Here is a 20,087-nt window from a genome sequence, read left to right as displayed (position 1 = left end):
GTTCCTAGGCGCAGGGGTGGCCATGGGGGCTCTGCATGCCGCCCCGAGCGCTGGTTCCACAGCTCCCATTGGCCAGAAACCACAGCCAATGGGAGCTGTGGGGTTGGCACCTGCGGGTACTGGCAATGCGCAGAGTCCCCCGTCCCCTCCGCCTAGGAGCCAGACATGCCGGCCGCTTCTTGGAGCTGCCTGAGGTAAGCACCACCCAGCCGGAGCCCACTCCTCGAACCCCCTCCAGCACACCAACCCCCGACCCAGTCCGGTGAAAGGGAGTGAGGGTGGGGGAGAGCTAGCAATGGTGGGAGGGCGGATGGAGTGAGCAGGGCACAGGGCCTCGGGGAAGAGGTGGGGCAAGGGTGTTCACTTTTTTGGGAATAGAAAGGTGACAACCCTATTGGTCGCTATCTGCTATTTTCTTAAATGCATTGATATTTGAGTACTCCTATTTATTTCCATGTTAGTACTCTTATTTTTTCTGGTTGAGTTTACTTCTTCATATCTGGCAATTCATTTACTGGGTCTTTTAGTTGTAAACAGAACAAAATCTCAATCCAGCAATGATCTCCATTCAGGTGCTTGAATGAGGGATGTTGTGTGGGAGCAGGAAGTATCCCAGGCAAAGTTCTCTGCAGGATCAGGAACTATGAAAAACAAACACTGCCTACATTTTTATTAATATTCCTAACTTAGGGTTTTTGGACGTGGTTTAGAATATGCAGCAATATTTTTCTATTTGGGACTGAAATCAGAGAGACTCGTGAATTAGCAAATGAACACAGTAAAGAAGTAAGACACATATAGAAGAGTAAATAAAATGCCTCAGAAAACATTTTACTTATTTGACGAGCATGGTTCTGATGATATTTCATAGCATATGAGTAAATCTTCTGTATCACACTGGCTGATCACGTAGAGCTAGCTCCTCAGTTTGTTTCCAGCTTGATAAGCTACAATTAAAGACAGCTACAAATAAATATAAATTGATCTGGAAGGAATGTGGCCCGTGTGACAGAATGGGAGGAGATACCGTCTGTATTAAGGTGTGGTCCATTTTATGAAAAAGGCTGAGAGTCACTGCCCTAATATAGCTGGTTAAATTAGGGCTTACACCTTGCCTATACACACAACTTGCACCAATTTAGCTAAAATCTCTTTTAAAATCAATTTAGTTACACTGGTGCAAAATTCTGCATGGACACTCTTAAACCAACTTGAGAGTGTCCACACAGGAGTTGGCACCAATTTAATTAAATTCAAGACACAGATTTAAACTGGTGCAAGTTTGTGTATAGACAAGGTCTTGGAAATAAGAGACCTCATTTCTGCACAGTTCTAATAGATCTAGCTGAGAGGTAGTGAGAGACTGCCATTTTTTTGTTTGAATTATGGGGTGTGTGAGCTAGAGAATTGCACAATAAAGTGTGCTGTAAAATAGTTCCTGCAAACATTGCCGGTTTGGAAAAATCATAGTTTATTTCTAGAATCAAAAAATCTATTTTAAAATAAATTTTTAATCCTGGCCTTAAGACTTGGCTCACCAGTGCATTGCAGGACCATGGAATAACTGGATAAAACTAAAGCCCAGGAGAAACCAGTTTTGAGTAGCGATATACTTAGCCTCAGTGAATAGTATTCCTCAACAAACCAGCTGTATGGTTTAGCCTATGGAAGAGAAGCCTACAAATGAGCTACAATCGGTACTGAAATAATCACTTATTTCACCTCTGAGCTAATGCCACTGAAGATATGTAAAGAAACCTAACAGGCGGCTGTCTGTACTGATCCTGGCCTGTGGAGAAATGGAAGGCGTAAGCTAACAATACTGCAAATAATTTTTTTCATAAAACACAACAATAATTCTTTTTAAATCTTGCCGCAGTGCAAATCGATTTGAGAAACAAAGTACCTCGTAATATATAAAAATTGTATTTTTTAAAATATGTATTTATATAATGTTTTACATACCTTTTATATGTATTTGTATTTATATGTATGTTTTACATACCTTTATGCATACACGTTCTTATACATGCTATGTATATACATGCGTGTGCATATAGACAGAGCTAAAATAATGTATGTATATGTACCTATATTTGAGGGGGGTGAAGCATTTATAAGAGGCTGTCCTGATTTAATTTCTCTGTTTGCTTGTATTCAGCACTTAAGGGCTTATACATTCAGTTTGCTCAAGAGAGTGATGAAGTACGTCTTGCTTATGCCTCCAATCAGAAATGCATGAAGTGCAGCTGCAGAGATAATCCATTCTCCCCAAAGGCTTTGGCTGAGCAAATTAGGTGTCAATGGGGTGCCTGCGCAGGCAGTACTCTCTCTAATTAGTCTCTTGAGCCTAGTTGGTGGCGGGTATACGATGATCTAATCAATTGGTCTGTGTCTGATGGTACGTGTAAAAATCCTGCCAGGCAGAGCTGTCTCCCACAGGTCACTCACCTGCACAGCAGGAATGCTCATTTTCATTTTTCATCTCTTCCATCACATGATGCTGACAGTTGGTTTTAAGAAAACTGAATCCAAAAAAAATCTAGTTCATAGGGCATGCGGGTCAGAATAAAGCTGCATTATGGGTATTGGTGATCCAATTAATTAACATTTATAGCAAACAGCTGCATGTAGATATTACCGGAATACAAATTTTATCGATAATATATTTGTTTTAATGGCTTCACTCGTACAGAGATTAATAAAAAATAAGCAAGAAAGAAATGTATTATCTATTAATATTATACAATTTTCTGGAGCAATAGCTGGGTATATTAATATGGGGAGGGGACCATTGTTGATGGTCTTAAATTGCCAGTATATTTCACCTTCCAGGAAATGCAGTATTCCCCTGGTTATCCGGTTGCATTTGTGTTTACAACCGTATTTCATAGGAATGAACTGTCTAAAGTGGTGCCAACAGTCAGCCGTGTAAATAGAACTGTACCCGGAGTGTGCTTTGCATGTTAAGGACTCTGCATGAGCACACCTCTACCCCGTTTTATAATTTACTCCCTAATTAATAGCACCTTGAGAAGGATGCTGAGGCTGCCAAAAGTAGCCTGTAAGGGAACCAGAGATAAATATTTTTAAAGGGAAGAACTGTCCTTTTATAAATTAAAAAAAAGAAAATCTTCAGGAATTGTTGGCCTCTGAGTCATCCCACCCTTGCCCCAGGCCTTGAAACTTCGAATTAATATTTAAAATACAAAGCTTTTGTATCCTTTAATAGTGTTGCTATTACATCAACAGCTGCAATATTATACAGTTATTCATTGCTTATTTTTAAGCTGGATTAATAAATTGTATGACAAAACAGGGTGTATGAAGCACAGAATTTCATACAGTTACAATTACATACAATTACATGGCTTGATTTGCATCATTAAATATTTCAGATGCATCATTAACTGGCTTATAATCTTTTATTATTTTTAATAGAGATTATATGAAAATCTAAACTGCCTCATCCTGCAGTGCAAAAATAAAAGTTCATTTTTAAGGCAGTCTGTTTCATGTCAGAAGGTATTTTAAGGAGATCTGAAAGAGCCCTTGTTTGCTCTTGGGAAATCATAAATTGTAAATATTCCATTTTACAGCTTATGCTTTTATAAGCAAAGCTGTGACCAGGGGCCATACACACGATCTGCAAAGTCACCAAGCAAAACTTTGATTTGTATGATCAGAAAAAAAAATAAGCAATTTTAGTGAGGATTTTTCTAAAATGGATCTCCTTTTTTACATGCAAAAGCAGAATTGCTAAGGAGCACAATTGGGAATTGTGCTATGGTATCGTGTGGAGAAACAGCCTTGGGTCTTCGATGTTTCGTGCTTGAAGGGTGGGGGCAGCGTGGACCCCACTGCTCTTCAGTAACCCTTTCGGAATGACTGCATCCCAACCTGAAAGCCAAAGGAAAGGTGTCTCCAAAGCAGTCAGCGCTGGGGATGGGAGAACTGCACTATAACAGTTCGGAGGGTTCTTATTCAGCGCCACAGCAGAAAAACAAAGGAGCCTCTCTAGAAAGCTCTGAACATTACTCCACATCTTAATCACCACTGTCGGTCCTTATTCCATCTTGTAACCAAAATGATGCTGTCAGTGTTTCCCAGCATGTAAAATGGCAGCTTCTGCTGTTTAGTGTCATAAATCATTTGTGCTAGCATAAGAATGGCCCTATTGGGTCTGACCAATGGTCCGTGTAGCTCAGAATCCTGTCTTCCGACAGTGGCTGGTGCCAGATGCTTCAGAGGGAATGAACAGAACAGGTAGTCATCGAGTGATCCATTCCCTGTCGCTCATTCCCAGCTTCTGGCAGTCAGACGCTTAGGGACACCCAGAGCATGGGGCTGCATCCCTGACCATCTTGACTAATAGCCTTTGATGGACCTATCCTCCCTGAGCTTATCTAATTCTTTTCTGAACTGTTGGCCTTCACAACATCAGCTGGCAACAAGTTCCACGGGGTGACTGTGCGTTGGGTGAAGAATTACTTTCTTATGTTTGTTTTAAACCTGCCGCCTATTAATTCCATTGGGTGACCCCTGGTTCCTGTGTTCTCCACAACGGCTGGCCTGTTTCTGTGAAGTGCTGAACATCTGTTTGTGAGCTACTGAGCACCCTCAACTTCCATTAATGTCACCAGGGAATGAAGAGTGCGTGGCATGGCACAGAGGGCTTGTAGCATCTCATTCAGGACCAGCTCTGGGCACCAGCAAAGCAAGCACGTGCTTGGGGTGGCACAATTCCAGGGGCGGCATTTTATTTATTTATTTTTGCTTGGGCAGTTGCGCTCTCGGAGCTTGGGTCGGCAAAAAACCTAGAGCTGGCCCCGATCTCACAGATCTTGGCCCTTCATTCGACAGTTGTCTGTGTCTGATCAGTTTTACATGGAGAGTCAAAGCTTGGAGAATTTAGGTGTTTTGCAACTGGAAATCTTTAGTGTCACTGGGAAAGTTTTTGTTTGTTCACTGTGGCAAAAAGCAGTTTGTGCCCTTAGTGGAAACTTCTTTCTCTGTTCTTCTGTTACAAATGCCAGAGACTCAAGCTTTGTTATCCCAGATCTGGTTACTTTGAAAAGCAGCATCTGGACAGGGTCTTGTCTTATGTCCCAATCATTTTGCCATTCATATTGGATGATGTCTGCTTTGCTTGTTATACCAAGTCCCGGGACTCCAGCATTATATGCTTACCCCTATAGTCTGGCCAGCTGTTCTCTGCCTGCAATGACATTTTTTAAGCAGCGCAGGGATCAGCAGGGCAACCAGACCAAAATTAGGGGTGCGGCATATAAACCCAAGGTGGCAGAGACCCATCTATCCCCACTGATCTGTATATCTTCCTGTTTATAAGTTGTTTCCTTAGAGGATGGTGGGGGTCTCCACTAAGCAGTGTTAGTTTATGAAAACTTGGAATTTGGGGAATATTATCAACAAAATGTCACCATTGAGCACTAGTGAAATTTTGAACCCCCAAAATATTGCGCTTCTTTTTTGGCTAAACTTACATAAGTGTCAGCTAGAGAGGTCATCTTCAATATGTTTTTTAAAACAAGAGTTACTGAGTCATCAACCGTAACCAGCAGCCAGCAAAAGAGTGGGATTTTCATGTGGATGCCTGGAGTAAAGTGTTGGTAGGTGTCCAAAATGAACCACAAAGGCAATTGGAAAACAACCCACATAGGACTCCAGAGATGGTCGAACAAACGCCAAGAGGCCATAAGACACTGACTGCCACACACCACTCATAATGTGTTCTTGTTGATCCAGCTCAGGTGCTGTGTAGTTTTAATGGGGAGGGAGAGGAGCACTCAGGGACTGTGGTAATGAGCCTGGCATGGGTGGAGAAAGAGAAATTGCAAAAGGTGGAAATTGTTTAAGCTACTTCTGATGAAAAAAGCAATTAAAGTCTTATGCTTGAAGCTGCAGTTTGCATTAGTTTTTCAGGCAGTTGTTTCATCGTTTCTTTCCTGGTGTTGAAATGAGGTCCTTATAGACTGGAGTCTGTGGCGCCTACCGTTTGATTTGTGGAGTTTTAGGAGGTGCTAATTCCAACACAGCTCTAAGTCTGATAAATATTTTTACGTAACTGCCTTTTTAAGTGCTGTTTTCTTGTATATGTCAATCTATCCTTGCAATTGCACTTAAAAGTGTAACAAGTGCCCATAGTTCAAATCTCATCTTTTGGAAAAACCAGTTGTTTTAAAAATTATATCTGTATTTCAAACCAGTCTTTAGTAATTACAGAATTCCTGATCTTCATCAGCAAAGGACTTGTACAGAAATCCATTTGGAGATTTTTGAAGGTTAAAAGTGCTAGTGACAAAACTTAAATCCTTCCAGTGGATCTGATTCTTACAGCCCTTACTCAGTTATAGCTCCTATTACAGACAATGGGATTTTTATTTTAATACTTCGGGATCATGCCCTCCGGGTCCTCAATCTGTTTGGCTGGCCCCAAATAAATAGCAGAATGATCACAAGCCATCTTTTCACAATCAGTAATTGGGAGTGAGTTTGATGAAATGGAAATCATTGGCATGATTCAAAGATAAAACTAGGGAAATGATTACAACATACGTATGCTAGAAAAGCACCAGAATAAAAATGAGTGTTTTGTGTTCCTGGGTGTTTATCATTACCAGGTGGAGTTTACAGAGCTATTTGCTATATATACCTACGTATAAGTGAACTCCCTTTTTGGGTAAAGTCTGAGGGAATCTGTTTATCAGGTAGATCAGCCTCAGCTGCCCAGTCCTTGGTTAGGAGAGGAGAATGGTCCTTAGGGCAACTGCTGGGTGCAGTACAGGAGAAGCAGCAAGGGAAGGGAGCAGACATAGCTTATAAACTCCAAATGCTACACCAATAAGCAGCAAGTTCCTCTTTACCTGCCTAGGGCTTGAGCATCTCCTGCAGAGACAGCTGTCCGGTACCACGTATACCTGTGTATACGCTCCCAATTGAATGTGGTGGTGCTCATGGCCCCTCTGAAGAGTAGGCCACTTTTATGTAGATCCCTTAATAAGGACTTGGGCACCTCAGTTTAGGCACCCAATTGGAAAATGCTGGCTTTAGGGCAGTGGTCCTCAAACTGCGGGGCGCGCCCCCCTGGGAAACGCAAAGGAACATTCGGAGGGGCACGTGCGGTGGGGCCTGGGCCAGCCCCTACGGGGGGCAGGGAGGGAGCACTACCCAGCACCGTTCTGCTCCCAGCTCTGCTCTGTCTCCGGCCCCGGCCCCAGCCACAGCTCTGCTCCCAACCCCGGGTACTGGCCCCAGATAAGACTCCACTTCCGACCGCCTCCCGGACTTTGAGTAAGGCCATGGCCTGGCTCCTGACCGCGATTCCCATGGGGGCGTGGCTGATTCCATTACGGGTAAGGTGGGGTGCGACAGAAAAAGTTTGGGGATCACTGCTTTAGGTTTGCTGCTTTGTTGAGACACCTCATCTAAATATGTTTTGGTTTGTAGTATTTTGGTCAGAGTGGGAGTAATAAAGTAATGAGGGCTGGCTTTGGGCAAACATATTTTTTAGGTTCAGAAATCATAAAATGATGCAAGTCTTTTATAATTTCTATTTTTTCCTTACAGGATTACGCTCACCACTCTACAGGAGGGAAACAAAACCTAATGAGAGGACCAATGATTTGAAGGAACCGTGGCCCTGTCTCCTTTTTCTCTCTCTGGTGGATTTCATTCAAAAGAAAACTGAAGCTGGCAAGACCCAGTTTTTCCCTGCAATTTACTTAAAACCTTGCACGCATTTGGATACCTTGTGATTTCAGAGAACTATGTGAAGATTTAGCTTTTGCTTACTGGTACATGGGATGTACTCTTTTCAGCCTTTTGCGTTTGATTTTGTTTGATTTTCCACTGCAGCACAGCCTCTTTGTAAAGATTTTTATGCTTTCACCAGCAAGGTCTTAAATACGTTAAGACAACACATTGGGTGTTCACGCTTGTTCAGTAATGTCTGTACATAAAACCCAATAGTTGCATAAAGATGTGTGTTTTCTTTGAGAGTTGGACATATTTTTCAACCAGTAGGGAGGCTATTTCTAGCTAGACAAGCCCAAGTCCTCAGATTGACGGACAAGTACAGTGTCTTGCCATTATTCCTAGAGTGGATTTTTACCTCTTCAGAATGTTCACATCCATTTTTTTTAAACCTGGAAATAATTGCATGTTTATTTAGAAAGTCAGCATTTGGTTATTCTGTGTAGGCTGCATAGCATGCCACTTTACAAAATAGGCCTGCAGTGAAGAAAAAATGACAGGACATACTATACTAACAGATACAGTGATGAATTCCTTACCCTTCGCTAATATAGATTTTTAAATACATTTTATAGGTCTTGGCTCCATCTTTACTTACTTTTTCCACACCCTATTTAACTTCTGGAATATTTTCTGTAAAAGAAAACAAAAAGAGCATGAAACAGAATTGAGTTTACTTTAGGACAGACGCTAGGGTGCAGAAACCGTATTTGCTGAAGGAGCCACTAAAACTACCTTTGTTGTTTTGCTTCTTAGAAAGCAAAATGAAAAGTCACCCTGATCTAAAATGTTTGCTGTTCCACACCAAAGCACTTTCACTTACTCTCCTTAGACATTTTAATCCGATTGGAGGACACCACCAGCTACCGTGTATTTAAGTTCTTTTTTGACTGAATCACTCAAATGCAAACTTGGCAAACAGTGCAGTTATGTCATTTTTAAAAAAAGGAGACCCCAGCTCCCCTGGACTGGGGAGGCAGGGCTTGAGGGGAACTTGTGGAATATGATTGCCCTAATGTATGAAACTTTGAATTCAGAGAGACTGGGAATGGGGCAAATCCTGCTGTTGAGTTATAACGGTGCTTGAACAGAAGGGCTTGTTAGACTATTTTATTGAAAACATAAAGTTCCTCTGCTTCCTGGATGCATCAACTGCCAAAAACCACATTGGTTTCGCATTTAGTGTTTTGTTTGGAGGGAAAGGGGGAAAGAGTTGGGTTACTGCCCCTTTATTAAACTCAGCAGTGTTTCTGTTGGGAACTAGGAAAGAACACCCAACAAGGCAAATCCTAGATTGTCCAAAAGCTACCAGTAGAGGTTTCCTTTTATGAACTACGGTGAACATTGTTCTGTACTTTCAAACACAGTTAAGATGTGAAAATATACCCAATAGTTGCACAGTCATTAAAACCATATGCCCCCTGTGACATCTCTGTCGTTTAGAAACTTGTAAAAACTACATGAAAGCTACTTAAATCACAATCCTATTTTAAATCTTACTACAAATTCATTCCGGTACTTACAAGGACAGGAGGTGGAAAAAATAAGCAGCAAGCCCACTGAACTTTTCAAACTCATCACAAACTAAAATTGCCTTATATGTCATTTGCTTTGAGTTACATGTTTAATTTTATTTTTTAGAGAAAAATCTTTTGTACATTATCTTTGCTACTTAAATCATATGCAATTTGATGTTTAAAATTAGCTATTTTTTAAGAAAGGCTTTACTTCAAAAATCTGAAGAATTTTTGAAAACGTAATAAAGCTTTCAATTAGGAAAATAAGGGTAGTTCCTTAGTCCTATATCTTTTACTTTGTCAGCTTAAATAGGGAGGGTGAGCAATTATGCTTCTCCATGAAACATCTGGTGGTTTGATATAGAGAGTAATTCCCCCAACTGTTCCCTTCGGAAGGATACAAGTCTAGCACCTTACTTATCCATGGTAAATCAAGCATAGCATTTGCTTAAATCAAGTGTATATCATCACTCTCTTCTCTCCCCCTTTTTAAACAACCATTGAAATCATTAATGGTTATGGCCAAAATGTTCAAATTTGAGTGCCTGAAGTTGGGTATGTGAATTTAGATTTAGGTGCCTAAATAGAAAGTGACTCAAATTTCAAAGGGGCTGAGCACACCTCTGAACTCCCAGTGGAATTTTGGGAACTCGGTATTCCTGAAGAGCAGGTCACTTATTTACACACCTAACTTCAAACACCCAAGTTTGAACACTGTGGCCTGTGCTCATTAGCAGATTTATTATTCTCTTGAGGAAGTTCTGAAATGTGGAGCGTTTGTCTTCATGGACGGACAGCTTGCATTCAGACAGCTGATGGGGTTGGGAGTAAGGCTTCGAAAAGATTCACACAGATCCTCAAACCCACTCAACAGCAGATAGGGCTCTGAGTTCTAGTGCAACTGCAAACATCAGGCTGGGTGTCAAAAAGCTCCCTAGCCCTGGGTGGTTGTGATTGTACGGCTCTGCTCCCCCTCCCTCTCCTTCCAGAGCAGCCCGTATTTAGCGAGTTGTCACCCTCCAATACCCATCAACTAGGAACCCCAACTAAACGTTGGATCTCTCTTTGGAAGACTAAACAATCCTGCTGCAGCATCCTGAAACTGGGTGTTTCCTCCACTGCTCCCCTAAGAAGTACTGGCTGGCCATTCTCCCTCTAAATACTTTCCAGGGTGCATTGCACAGGCCCACTGCTGACCCCCAAATCTAAAAGAGTCTTCAGGGAAGCAAGAGGAGGCAAATTGGCTCTTGAAGAGACAAGCAGGAGCCAGGAAAGACTCCTGCTCCTGCTATCAGCCGCTGCATCACGTTAGGTAGCACTTCACACTCCCAAGCACTGGGTTAGCTGCTTAGCATTGGTAGGAATGGCCATTACTCCCTCGAGCACAATAGTTTGTGAAGCTATGGGACACTACCTGCCCCTAGTCAATAATACCATGGCTGGCAGCAACAGTGGGATAATTTCCCTTCTACCGCCTTGCTGGTCCTTTGAAGATTCTTTCTGATGTTGAGGGGAGGTGGTGGCTTTTCCTGAGGGAAGGGGGGCAGCTGCCTGACATCCCTGAAAATCCGGGGGCGTGGCAGTGGGCCAGTAAAAGTGCAAAGGCATGTCGTAGCTCCATAAAAATATTAATAGTAGGTGGAGGGGAAAGGAGAGGTGCTGATGGGGCTGATCTGTGGGAAGGGAGGATTTCTTCGAAGTTCAGGTTCATAGAACTTAACCATATATGTTACCATCTCCAGCTGGCTTTGATCTTCAATCCTGCTGGGTTCAGTTCATCTGTCCTACATGAACCATATCCAGTAGGGCGCGGCACAGCACTAGTCAGGACCCCTTAGCACTATGATAGTATCAACATTACATCACTGCATAGTATCCTGGATTGGGTGGTGGGTGGGTTTCAGAAAAGCATGGTTTAGGATAGCAAATCTGTTCATGCAGCACATGAAAACGCTTATCTGCAATGCTGCAGACATTGGGGTCTATTCTTGCCCTTGGTGTGAGGGAGAACTTTACACCGGGAACTCCCACTAATGCTCAAGGACGTTACAATAATCAATTTCCCACTGATCGGTGGGAGAAATACACCTCAGTGTGTTCTTTGTAAGTGCACACATGACGAAACGTGTTCTCAGTGCTCTACGTTATGCTTCTATACAAAATACTCCTCTGTGAATATTATTGGTTTTGTAACCTTTGTTTATATAAAATGATGTTTAGGCTGTACATACTTGGGGGCAAACTACTGACATCCCATATAAATAGAAATATGTGGTTTTGCCACCTATAACAATAATCTCCCCTACCAACATATAGGTGGACATAACTGTATGTTACTGCCTTGCATTTTTTTCACATAAGCAAAAATAAGAGGATGCACTAAAAAATCCCGCCCCAAAATTGCATTTTGACAGTGCTGCATACAAAATACGTACTCACCAACTTCAGTTGGGCTTTTTGTATGACGCAGTAAGAGGCATTCTTTTTAACAGGGGTTTGGTACGTGAAAACAATGTTAATGTAATTATATATGTGTGTGTGTATATATATATAAATACACACACATACTTCAGAACAGCAGCATAGTAAACAGTACAGTAAAATAAATGTGACATTTGTTACAATTTGTAATTTGTCTGTATTATGAAAGATGTAATGGTTTGTCAGCTGTAACTGTTTTCTTGTAACATGATATTGAATAAAGGATAGCAGAATCTCTCTTCTCTCCTTGGTGCTTGCTGTGTAGAACTACCACACAGTACAAATTTCTTTGCAGATAAATGAGAAGGATAGTGCTTATGAACATTTTTTAAAAACTTTTTGTTAAGGCAACGTTACAATAAATCATTAATATACTTCACTGTACATTACCTATTCAGGATCAAGTTAATATTTAAAGAACATGACTAAAGATTCTGGCTGGGGAGCATGCTAGGAAGGATGGCCAAATTTCTAAATACTTATCCTGTTTTTGGTGCTTCTCTTGTGTACATACTTGTTGTGGAGTCTTTTCCATTACAAGGACAGTGCATATTTTACTATACTGCAATTCCAGAGCAGGAGGGGTCCCACATTTCCAAGAATGTGCAATCCTGAGTCTAGCTGCTAACCATAAAAAAGATATTAATTTGTCATTCTGTTTAAAATGTGGATCCTTTACTGGAGCATTATGTAAGCAGGTCAGGGGATCCCTGGGAAGCTGGCATTTTGACGTAAGATGAATCTTTTTAATGATCACCACGTGTGCAAATACGTTCCCCTTTCTCTGAACCCCTCCAACAGAGCCCCTCTCTAGAAGCACAAATATGATGGATCTCAACTGGAATCAAACGCCATCTATAAACAATTTCTTTACGAGCTATACAAATTGAAAACAATTATATTTTAAGGAATGGAACTACAGCAAAAAGCACTCTGTAGATGATAAGTTGAAGAGTCTTTAAACCCTGATTCAGCCAAGCAGGTAAGCACACACTTAGTTTTAAGCACATAATTAAGCACATTCCTATTCAGCAAACCACTTAAAAACACATGATTAGACAAGCATTTGAAACCAATAGGATGTAAGTACATGCTTCATTTTAAAATTGTGGCATTAGTGAAGAAAATTTTGAACATATATTTATTCTACTTTTAATTTCATGTTCCAGAATACTCTGCTGAATTCTGTAGCATGATAATAGTGCACAGAAGAGGTTATTTTTTTTTAAAGGTGACACTATCTATGTAGGGCAAACAAAAATACAACAATAAATAGGTCGAATTTCAACTGTATCTAGACTTAATATGATGTTAATTGCTTGGTTGGAGGGATGTTTGGGGTTTTTTGTTTTTTATCATTTTGTTATGAACATAATAAACCTATTCATGGTATGCTTCACTTTAAAAAAAAAAAAAAAAAGTGACCTATTTTTAAGTGGCAATAGACTGTTTCCTAGCAAAAATATCTGAGCAAAAATGGGCTCATTTTTAGAGATGGTATTTATATTAAAAATATGTCCAAAATATAGTTTTGCAGGTAATGTGAAAATTACTATTGTATCAAACTGAGACATCAAACTTTGATGTGTTGCAAACTCTCATGAAATGGAAGTGACAATTCTTGTGCAAAATTATTCAAAACAAACACTGAATTTTTCCTAGCTCTATTAAGACAATTTGCCCGATTTACCACTGCATATTCCAATTTTACAACAATTGAACTCCAAGCTCATACTTTCTTTCATCACCAATTCATGCAAGCTTTGAGAGGATTCTATGTAAGATTTAACTTAATGGTTGTAACTGCTGCTTTGGGTATTGGTCCATTTGTTTTCTGAGCACTTTAGCATGCAATCTGCAAACATTTATGCCCTGTACAGATGGGCCTCAACACGTTCCTTAAAATAATAATAATTCTCCAGAGGGGTCTACTAAAGTTCTTCCCGTTTTCTGCGGCCATCATCTTGGGTAGGTCCTACTTCAAGCCAAAGAATGCTAAACAGATGCAACATACTTTCACAGACATCAGTGCCCAGAAGCAGAGATGGTCGGAACATTTTTGACAAAATAAAAAGTTGCCAAAATATGCTGTTTCGATTAAGTTTTAATCTAGGGAAGGGTGTATGGGGGAGAGAGAAACGTTTAAAAACCCTTTTAATAAAATCAGTACAGAAACACAGTAAAAACAAGAAAATAAATTACAAATTCAAAAATAATCGCCCATCCCGAACAGTATAAAGTGCATTTGCAATAGCTACCACTGAATATATCGAGCCAAAGCATTTATAAGAATATAATACCTAAACTCCAGGTGAAGGCATAAAACAATTACAAATCTAAAAGAACTGAAGAATATAGGCACCCCTAGTACCAAATACCTTACACCACCAACTTTTTAAAATGGCCATCTTTGCTTGACCCAAAATAAAGTTTGCAAGGCTCTATTTGTGAACCTATACTTAAAAGTAAAAATAAATTCAGTAGGAGAAAAATCAAGGGAGAATAACCAAAAAATAGCCTGAATTAAAAAAAATTATGGTAGTAACCTGGAACACGTAAGAAACATAAGAAAAAAGTCTCCCCTCCATGTGACAAAAAAAGGACATGACACAGACACTTTAAGAGTGTACATGATGCACAAACACATTCGTGGCAATAGCCCTGGGGAGACTTCTACATTGGAGATCACCCATCCTCGTCACAATTGGAGCTTGTATACAGTTCTCCAGGCTGGATGGCTCGAGTCCATCACCAGAAGCTGTCGTCTTGATATCCTAGTGGGATAATCACCAAGTGTTCGAAAATGACGAAGCTGTGCCACAAACATATACGGTGACGTGTGGCCTAAGCTAAGAAAAGTAAATTCAGACAACCCATTGAAGGTAAACAAGTTGCCAGGCTTGTCAACATCCCAATCTGCAATAAGCAAGAAAATAGAAACATGAGTATAACTGGGAATGGCTCACTCAAGGAGACAATTGTCTAGCCTGGCAATACCGCCTCTAGGATGAGCTGCTAAAAACCAAGAAACCCAGCAAACAGAATGAAACCAAGCTGGCAACCAAGATATCTGCTGCAACCTGGGTAAAATTAATAAAAATCAATTAAATTAATCAGTTTTCTTGCAGCTGTTGCAATAAGGGAAGAAACAAGACTCCTGTAAATAAGACTAGGAATCCTCACAGCAGGGCTATAAACAGAGGGTTCAGCATGCAGTCATGGGAACTGCAGGCTCCTATCCAGTGGCCTCAACTTAAAAAAAATCTCCACATGTTAAAAAGGCTTTGATAAAAACCAGGTAACACCTCAGTGTTGAGGCACCTATAAGCCAAAAAAAAAAAAAAAAAGTTCCTGATCAAAACCCAAATCCCCTACCAGCTGAAGAAAAGCAACGGCTAGCTGCTTCCAAGGAACAGGATCATCCACAAAGAACTGCTGCAGAAACTGTAACTGAAAAGTAGCAACTCTGATCAAAAGATCAATGAGACCATGACCCCCCCACCCCCCGTTTTCACAACAGCCAAGTACAGAACACACTGCCTTAGCCAACGATGGCCAAACGAACGTTATGAACGTTTTCTAAAAACCTGCACAGAGGTATCCAAACCTGTGCACTTATACCACAACACAGAGGCCATTTTGATTGTAATGACTAACATCTGCCCTTGGAATGAGTATCGAGGCAAACATCCCTTCCACCTTTGCAACCTCTCCTCCAATTTTTCCGTAACTCCCTCCCAAGTCCAATCCAAAATACCATCTGGTCCCAGCATAATGCCCAGTGTCTTAAAGTCAGTTCAGCTCCACAATAGCCTCTTGGCAAAGGTGGAGGGGGCAGGAAATCACCCAAGGCCATAGCAGGAGGGTGTCATTCTTCCTCCAGTTTATGCAAGCTGAGGAAGCCTTCTCAAAAGAGCGCTGACATCCAGTCAAAATTTGGACATTACAAGCATGAGTAATAAACACAGTCATATCGTAAGCATATGTGACTACTTTCACCAGAGTTCAAGCTGGAAGAGGGAAAGGCCAGAAAGGCACTTTCGCAATGTGCATAACTGAGGCTTGATAGAAAAAAGCCAAAAAGGGAATAACCCTGTCTGATGCCCCTAAAGTCTGAAAGGGAGCTGCTCAAAACACCATTCACCTTAAGCACAAAGGGCACAAAACATAAAGCCATGATCTACACGATCAAAAGCCTTGTCACAATCAAGGGAGATCAACCCAAAATGCAATTCAAACATTTTAATGTTGAAATTACATCCCATGATAGGAAAATGTTATCAAAAATGGATCTGTTAGGGATGCATTAGGTCTGATGAGAGTTCTCACAGTTTTCATCTATTTGCAAAGGCCTTTCATAAAAGTTTTTAGTCTGAGCAAAGCAGGGCCACAAGTCACCAATTTGTCACCTCTTCAAGGTCTCCCTTCTTAGGCAAAAATAACCACTTGACGAGAACTAAGTGGCAATATCTTCTCACTGATACACTCCTGAAAAACCTGGAGCAAGTCAGGCCCCAGAAGGGTCCAAAGGGCTTTGTAAAACTCAACAGGCAACCCATCAATACCAGGTGCCTTCCATGGAGCACAACCATTTAGGGCAGAAGTCAATTTTGAGAGTGTCAGATCTCGTTCAAGTCTGTCCACACCCAAGAGTGAGATCCTACCAAGATCCTCAAGGAGCCACTGAATCTCAGATGGCCACACATGCTCTGAAGCATTCAGGTCTGAGAAAAAGATTCATAGCAAAGTTCCTAATCCCCACAGGACCTGAATGTTCTTGGACCGATGACATCTTGAAGTGGTCAATCATCTTCCACTCTGCATGTGTCTTTTCCAGGCTGAATTAAAACTGAGTAGGTGCATCCACCTGAGAAAAGCCCTAAAATCAGGCCCTAACCAGTGAACGCTGAATTTTGCTATCCAACAGGTCCCACAAGAGCTGGCTTTTATATTGCAAGTTCTCATACAACCCAGCATCATCAGTGTCATGAAAGATTTTTTCAAGTTCCACAATCCCCAACGCTAACTCCTCCATACTCCAGCAAAGGCTCATGATTGTCTGCTGCGTGAATTGCTGACAAACATTTAATATTAACTTTACACACCTTGCACCGTTGCCTAAAGGAGGGGAAATCATCCTTTGAGGCAACTCAGGCTTCCCAAAAATAACCGCCCTGTCCTCAGAGCCACCTGCTCAACACATGGCAACAAACATAAAAACAGCCGTGCTCACAAGGGAGGCATACCTCATATTTTCAATTTTCACCTTTCCCACAGATAGACCATGCCCCTCCACAGAGGCAGAGTTTGGAGGCAAAATCTGCAACCCATGGCCACAGGTTAAACCCTCAGAATCCACAACAAACTGAGGCCTCTGTCCCTCTGGGCTGGAAGAAATCCTGAACTTAAACCCACAACAGCTACAAAACTAAACAAACACACACACACACACACATACACACACAAAAACCTCATGTCCCCAAAAGAGAGAACAGCAAAGCAACCCCACTCAGCCTCACTCGCAACTGTGTGTGTGTTTGAGAGAGATGCCTGCTCCTACTCTATAGCCTCATGGTTAGAGCAGTGACATGGGATATGGATATAGAAGGTCCCTGCTCTGTCTGATTCTAGAATGAGCTGGTAGGAAAAAATTAGCTCTGAATCAGGAAGAGTGGGTCTCCCGACATCTCAGGCCAGTGTCCTAACCACAAATGCTCAGGTTTTGATCCAAAAATGGACATTTTGACACAATTCCATTCTTGTGAAAATGGTGTAAAGCTCTTGATTTTGTTCTAATGCAGAATGAAAACAAATTTCAAAAGCTGCCACAACAGGGAATTGTCATCCTCTACCCAGAGGGAGCTGCACAAAAACAACCCATGGCACTACACACACTGACCCCCCAGGTTGACGTGTTTCCACTGTAGTCATTGGCCCAGGGAAAGAAGGGGAAGACGTTACCATTTTAATCCCTTGCTTCACCATGTTATTCATTAGGCGTCGTTCATGATTTACTACTCACTTTGCTGTTGTAGAGTACCATAATATCCCTTGGCACCTGGTATTACCAGGTTATTCATTACTTGGTGTTCATGGCTTACTACTCACTTGGCAGTTGTAATGTACCAGAATAGCAAATATAGATGGAAACCAAGACTTATTACATTAGTTTAAAATGTAGGTTAAAATAACCACTGCCCATGTTCAGACTAAGCTGTTAATTGTACTATATGTTCCGTACAAGGTTTGCATTTTGAATTTTGAACGCCTTTGGCTCAGTTCCATTGTGGCCATAATATTTTCTTCCCAAACTAGCCTGCCGCTACAGCAAAGGAAAAGATGCCCTGCCTGTAATAGCTGTTGCCCTCCCCCCCGCCCCCCAGAGAAAAGAAAAACCAGAGGGAAGGTGTTTGAGCAACCTTGTGCCACTAGGTTAACACATACCGTTTCTGAATAATGGCTGGCATTGTAAATCTTTGCAGTGAGAACCCTACAGTGGCAGAACGGCCTGCTGCTACCAGTGGGGGGTGGTGTTATGGACATTAACTTTGAGAAGCTTATACAGCACGAGGGCTAGGATAAAGGATACAAATCAGGGAAAACCTGACAAGATTAAAAAAAAATCCAGGGCCAAGTATTTACTGTTCATTCCTCTTGTGAGAGGTGTTCTATATTGTCTGCAGTGAGTCATGCTGAGAGCGAGCCAAGCACAATAATAGCTGAGATCAGCCTCACAGTCAATCCCTGCCAATGGTAGTTACTGAGTTAGTAGAATGTGATTCTAAAGTTGTCTTCTTTTTTCCCTCCGTCCCAGAGAGACCACCAATAATTGTTGGGGCCAGGCTGCATGGCTGGGTTGCTAGGCTAAGACCAAGCAGAGAGAGATTTTTAAATCAATTTTCAAAGGATCAGTGCAGTAATTCATATAAACGATGCAATGTATAAAAACATTCAGGGCCACAGAAGGAATTCCAGTAAAATAACATACTATTGAAGCCTAAAAGGCATATTAGTACCCCATTGAAACACTAGGATCTCAGGACGATGTGGAATCATGTGCGTACAGTGTGCCATTGAGATGGTTTTTGGGGTACCCAGGACTGTGCGTCACCTTGTTACTGCCTGTCCCTAGTGAGATGGAGTCTTGCCTGTGGTAGCTGGATGCTAGTGCCCTATCACCAGCAGCTAGTCAAGCACTGGGTGATGACAGCCCTGTCTTTGTCTTGCAGGTTAACAATAGATGCACTCGAGGTCCCGAGTCCCCTTGACCCATTCTCCTGTGATAGCGAGCCCCTGACACTGGCTACTCAGAGCATTCCCAGATCCTCTGCCCCCAAAGGGGCAGCGTACCCCAATTTTCGTTTAAATCACCACTCCTGTGTAACACACAGCACTTGTGGGCACTGAAATAAACCACCTTTTGTTTTACTGTAAGAAAGAACAGAGCTTCCATTATAAACAAAAGAGAGTGATGGAAACAAATGGGTACAATACAAAACAAAATCATAAATCATGAACTAGGGCCTACATTTATTAACTGTTATCTTTTCTATCTAACAAAGTTAGTTCTTGCCCCCGCCCCCTCAGGTCAGTCTGTTGCAGAGCTGCCTGGCTTCATAGGACCCAGGATCCAATCTTGCATGAAAAAAAACCTCTATTCAATAAGATGTCACCTGAGTGAATGGATGCAGAGCACCTATCTCCAGCCTGTGATATACTGACTCTGGCTATGGCTACACTTATAACGCTCTAGGGTAGCCACTCTAAGCCGATGGGAGAGAGCTCTCCCATCAACTTAATTAAGCCACCCCCCCCTTTCCTGAGAGGCGGTAGCTATCGCAGCACAAGAAGCTCTCCCGCCGAGATAGGGCTGTCCACACCGACACTTAAGTCAGTGTAACTTGTCACTTGGGGCGCGGGGTGGCTTATTCACACACCTGAGTGATGTAAGTTGTACTGACGTAAGTGGTAATGTAGATACACCGTCAGTCGTTTGTCTTTAGCCACAGACAGTTCAATGGTCTAATTCAATGGTCCTTTTCACCTGCAAGTGGGTTTGATTGTTTGCAGTTGTCTTTCATGATTTTCCATTAACTGTTCTGGGCTAGGGCAATGGTAGACAATTGAACCTTGCATTACATCACAGGCTGACCAGGGAGGAGTAATAACTCCCTCCTGCTTGCAGGGGCAGTCACCGAGACATATGGCACCCTGGTGACTAATTTTTACGCCAAGACCATAAGGTATAGTTTTCAATACGGTTACATTATTCCTTACAGCTCATCTGTATGCACATTTCCCAATGATTGTGAGTAC

At 41.7% G+C, this 20,087-nt stretch overlaps 1 protein-coding gene across 5 annotated transcripts in view; it reads left to right on the top strand.

Moving 5' to 3' along the window:
* CDK14 (cyclin dependent kinase 14) overlaps positions 1–12,013 on the top strand; it is a 505,722-nt gene extending 493,709 nt beyond the window's left edge. For all 5 annotated transcript variants that reach the window (XM_037890727.2, XM_043541222.1, XM_037890728.2 and 2 more), the window contains one exon: positions 7,588–12,013. The gene's annotated coding sequence lies outside the window, so the exon portion shown is untranslated. The remainder of the gene's footprint in view (positions 1–7,587) is intronic.
* Positions 12,014–20,087: the final 8,074 nt, after the last annotated feature.

Source organism: Chelonia mydas, chromosome 2 (assembly GCF_015237465.2).
Source record: "Chelonia mydas isolate rCheMyd1 chromosome 2, rCheMyd1.pri.v2, whole genome shotgun sequence".
NCBI classification, from domain to species: domain Eukaryota; kingdom Metazoa; phylum Chordata; order Testudines; family Cheloniidae; genus Chelonia; species Chelonia mydas.
This window is presented reverse-complemented; position numbering and strand designations above follow the sequence as displayed.